We start from the raw sequence: 5623 nt of genomic DNA, 5'->3' as shown, positions 1-5623 counted from the left end.
TGTACCTTTTTCAAGTTTGTCTAATCTCCAAAGAAATGCATTGTAATGCTCTCATCACCAGTAGAGGCACTCAGATACCTGGAGACACAGAGACGCGTCGCGCATTGCGAGCAAAGGCGCGCATACACGTGCGGGGACGCGTCGCGCATCAGTATCAGAGGCGCGCAGACATGCGCGGGGACCGCATCGAGAGTAGTGGCGCTCAGGAATTTGTTGCGCATCGCGAGCAGTCTCGCAGACGCATCGCACATTGCGAGCAGAGGGTGTGCAGACGCACACCAAGACGCCCGAAGGTAAGCGTCGCACATCGCGAGCGGTGGGCGTACCGAGGTACACCAAGACGCTCAGGAACGCGTCGCACGTCGCCAGCAGAGGTACGCAGAGACGCGCGGGGACGCGTCACTTGTCGTGGGAGCAGAAGCACCTCGTAGCGGCACGGCGGCGGCATGAATGCCCTGCAACAGCATCATGAAAGCACCAGCGCGAGCGCTCGAGACACCCTTAGCGCCCTAGTCCCGTAACATGGCTTTCAAATGACTTAACCTATCTCGCTAACCGCGACCACGTGTCGTGTCCGGTCGACGTGATTTGTTTTGTGATTTACTTCCAGCATCACCCATATTTAACACTGTATTTCTATATAAGCAATAAATAATTTAAGAAAAGAGAAATGATGAAACTGGTGTTTTATTTGCTTTCACAAAAATAACAAAATTATAAAGTACAAGGATCTGGCCTGATGGACTTAGATAGGTATCCCACTTCTGAAATTAGGTTTCAGAAGTGAAATATGAAAAGAAAACTATACAACACTAATATTACAAATACAATCTTATTTATTAAAAATCAAAATAACTATCAATTGAAGTTTAAATAACTAGAAACTTATATAAAACACCAACAACATTCGAAAACACATATAGGTATTTACTCAGTGTTAATTATAGCAGCTCTTAACCAATTCACAATATTTATTAATTAAAACATTTAAATTACTTTATAACTTGCTAATAATGATTTAATTTTAGATTTAGAAATGCCAGGTACTCTCGTACGCTGTTTGAGACAGCCACAAAGATGCTTCACCTTCCAGTGCCTTACTTACAGCAAGCTCGAGTTGACTGCCTCTCGGGGAGTTTGTCAAAAGCACAAGTCAGCCGTTGCGCACCACGATCTCGCGTCCGTGTCTTCTTTGTCAGGATCATAAGTGGGTAACCACATATACCTCCCTGAATTAGCCTCGGTGTATACAGGGCTTCGAACATAGCACGCCAGTGGTTATCTCCATTGTTCTCTGTGCCAACACCGATCGCACTTCTGATGTCGGAGTTGGGTGGATTTCCCTCGCACATAGTTTTGAGTGCCCGGTCTACTGTGTGCTTTAGTGGATAATGTTGGCATGAGTAAACACAATTTGTGATATTACGAATTAATTACAACACTGTAATCAATACACAAGAAAGCAGCTACCGCTATCCCAGTAGGTAGATACACAACACGGAACGCGGGACAGTTTCAGTGTCGTCTGCACCGGCCGACTGCCAAACACAAAGTGAGTCGATGTCCGTCGGCCACGCTTCGACTCGCCCCTTCCATACCAATGCATAACACTAACTCTGTCGTCACTTACCGCCGGCACCTTCCCGCGCATTCCCGCGGGTTGTATACCACCTTGAAGGCCCCTCGGAGCCCGAACGATCGACACCAGTTTCAACTGAATCCGAGCGGGGAAAACTGAAAAAATCAGTTTTCGCCACTTACCGCCCGCACCTTCCCGCGCATTCCCGCGGGTTGGAAAAAATCGGTTTTCGTCACTTACCGCCGGAACCTTCCCGCGCATTCCCGCGGGTTGTATACCACCTTGAAGGCCCCTCGGAGCCCGAACGATCGACACCAGTTTCAACTGAATCCGAGCGGGGAAAAGTGAAAAAATCGGTTTTCGCCACTTACCGCCCGCACCTTCCCGCGCATTCCCGCGGGTTGTATACCACCTTGAAGGCCCCTCGGAGCCCGAACGATCGACACCAGTTTCAACTGAATCCGAGCGGGGAAAACTGAAAAAATCGGTTTTCGCCACTTACCGCCCGCACCTTCCCGCGCATTCCCGCGGGTTGTATACCACCTTGAAGGCCCCTCGGAGCCCGAACGATCGACATCAGTTTCAACTGAATCCGAGCGGGGAAAACTGAAAAAATCAGTTTTCGCCACTTACCGCCCGCACCTTCCGTTCAGCTATCGGCACGGGTACATCTCGGAAAGTCGGAGCAAGATCGAAGGGGCTCCGTTTTGTAGAGAATAAACACGCCTGAGTTTTGGTAGCGTTAAACCTGACAAGATTAGCATCACCCCATTCGGAGACGCCCTGAAGTGCCAGATTCAGACGACCGATCATAGACTCCCGACAAGACCGGATTTGGTTCCGGTTGGCCTTCGCATTAGACAGATATTTGTCAACAACCGTGCTGTCATCAGCGTACCCAACGATACCGGGTGCTAACATATCGTTGATGTGCAGCAGGAATAGGGTTGCGGACAGAACAGAACCTTGAGGAACACCGGCATTTATAGCCTGTTGATCAGATACGCGGCCATCAAGGACAACTTGTATCGATCGCTCACTCAAGAAGTCTGATATCCAAATGCAAAGGTCAGGCGGTATTCCGTATGCGGGAAGCTTACTTATGAGGCTTGCGTGCCAGACCCTGTCAAATGCTTTAGAGATATCGAGAGACACGGCAAGGGCCTCGCCATATCTCTCGACAGCCTCGCCCCAAACGTGAGTGACATACACAAGGAGATCTCCCGTCGATCGTCATTTACGAAATCCGTACTGGTTATCGCTTAGGAGATCATTATCCTCCAGATATGCCACAAGCCTTTTGTTCAGTACACGCTCCATAGTCTTGCAGAGTATGGAGGTGACCGATATCGGCCTGTAGTTGGCAGGGTCAGCCCGACTGCCTTTTTTGGGCACAGGTTGCACGTTTGCAAGCTTCCACAACTTGGGCACTACCCTAGTCTCTAGTGAGAGTCGAAACAGTCGTGTCAGAACAGGAGACAACTCAGGTGCACAGTTTCGCAGCACAATCGCAGGAATGCCGTCTGGGCCGCTCGCCTTATTCACGTCTAGATTTTGCAGGGCTACGCGTACCTCTTTTTGGCGAATACGGACAGCTGCCATAGAGCAGTCGGCGCGGGGTAATGATGGTGGTGTTTTACCAGCATCATCTAGACGCGAGTTATCCGCAAACATAGAAGCGAACAAGTTCGCTTTCTCTTCCGCAGTGTGAGCAAGCGAACCATCTGGCCTCTGCAAGGGCGGCAAAGAGGGCCGACAGAAGTTAGTTTCGACCGCTTTCGCAAGTGACCAAAATGCCTTACTACCCGATGGGTACGAGGCAAGCTTAGCGTCTACTTTACGAATGCGGTCGAAACGAGCTCTGCGTAGTTCTTTTTTACCTAACCTGGAGGCCCTGTTGAACTGTTTTTCTTCAGTTCACGAGTATTCGGAGCTTTGCGCGTGCGAGCATCAGCCCAGGCAGTGTACGCCTCCTGTTTCCGCGCTTCTGCACGGTCACAGTCAGCGTCAAACCATGGGCGAGCTTTACCACCAGAAGGAATATCAGAGTATGGTATGAAATACTCCATGCCCTGCCGTAAGACTTCGGTTATGGCTTCTGCGCAGCTCGACGATTCTCCTGAGGAAAAACAAGATCTCCAAGGATAAGCTGAAAAGAAGTGGCGCATCTCATCCCAGTCTGCTGACTTGTATCGCCACACCCGTCTTATACCGCAAGGGCCCTGATCGGGTGGTGAGTACACGGATACAGACTTCACCAGACAGTGGTCAGAGGAGCACAACGGGGCCGTAACTGCCACAGAGCATCGGTCTGGATCTGTAGTCAACAGAAGGTCTAAGCAATTAGCTGTGTGGGACCCAACATCGGGGACCCGCGTCGCACAATTGACCAGCTGGGAAAGATTTTGCAATAGTGAAAATTTGCGCGCTTCACGTCCAGCGTGGTTAGTCGTCTGGTATGGGAACAGCTACTCTTTGTGGTGAGCATTGAAGTCCCCCAGGATGAATAGCTGTGTAACTCAGCAGCTTCGTTGAGATGACCAAAGAGCCTGGTTGTCTCCGAATCCCCACTGTGCGAGCGGTAGACACCAGCATACACATTTTGTGTTGCTCCAGTATCGACCAGTACCCAAAGTACAGACAAACCCGGTACCTCAAGGTTTTTGAGACGCTTGATGCAGATGTCATCGCGAACGTTCACGCAGACCCCTACTCGCAGTTCGAACCTGTGTTCCAAGGAGTAGCCAGGATAGTTGACGTACGAAGCGTCAGCTGGACATTTGATCTGCGTCTCAGTTAGGAACAGAAGATGCGGTCTTTCGGTCTCTAGGTGGTGGTGGACGGCGTTGATATTAGACTGCAAGCCTCGAATATTGGTGAGGTGCACTTTCAATGGGCAACCGCTGCAACCACTGTTTAACCTTGTTTCTGTTTCTGTGCTTCATAATATTATTATTTGAGACGAGAGAAGAAGTGAATAGGCAGGAAGAAGGCAGTTGTGCGAGGCATCCTGACTCGTTTAGCCAAAGGAGCGAGCTGACTGCGACCACACACAGAAGAGTCTGACTTGGAGACCGCGGGGACGCCCGAACCCCCCCGGGGATGCTCATCTGGTCCTCCCATCCGGTCGCCAACCGGCAAGGTGGAACAACCCGGGATTTTTCGTCAGGTGGCGGGGCAGCCTTTCACGGGTGGCTTTCCCGCTACTTGGGCCCCCAACTGCCTACGGTCGGCCAGCGGTGCACCGTGCTTCGGATCCCGCTAGCCTCCAGAGCCAGACACCCGGTGCCGCGACAGTCAGGCGCTCCAAACCGCTTACTGTCAAGATGCAACTGCACAGACCCAACCTCCATATGGCTACTACTAGGTGCGTACCGGAACGCGGTGATACCGTTTGGCGGTACGATTTAGTTAGTAGGGTGGTAACCAGCCACGGCCGGAGCCTACCACCGGAAAGAGTGTTGTCCATTTGGCACTGCCCAGGGGTCACGTGTAGGGTAGGTTTAGTGTTGCATGACCTGATACCCTCTTCTCCTTTCCTATCAGCAGAGCACTAGACGTAGGCTGGGGTTTCACCCAAATGTTATCGATGTGCCTGCTTCTCGTACGCAGCGCTTCGCGTCCACTTTCCTAATGCGAACAGCTAAGGAGTGGAACTCCCTGCCTGCTCACCTGTTCCCCGTTAAATATAACCTGGCCGTCTTCAAGGAAAGAGTGAATAGGCATTTTCTGGGTAAGCATGCTCCACCATCGTTCGCATCGTCACTTACCACCAGGTGAGATAGCGGACAAATGCTTACCCATCTTGAATAAAAAAAAAAAAAGCTGTACGCCGATCTCGGCTCAAGAGCACCGCCCCGGGCTTGGATGGCATTCCCGGCCGGGCGCTAACTCTGGCCCTCAACACCTTAGGGCCCAGAGTGCGAGGACTATTCACTGCCTGTCTGGCTCAAGCCATAATTCCACAGCGGTGGAAGACAGGCAGGTTAGTCCTCATCAAGAAGGAGGGTCGCCCGGCGGATTCAGCCTCCGCCTACAGGCCCA

This window comes from Heliconius melpomene, unplaced genomic scaffold (assembly GCF_056956725.1).
Source record: "Heliconius melpomene rosina isolate 202511_hmr_F unplaced genomic scaffold, ASM5695672v1 ptg000030l, whole genome shotgun sequence".
Taxonomy (NCBI): domain Eukaryota; kingdom Metazoa; phylum Arthropoda; class Insecta; order Lepidoptera; family Nymphalidae; genus Heliconius; species Heliconius melpomene.
This window is presented reverse-complemented; position numbering follows the sequence as displayed.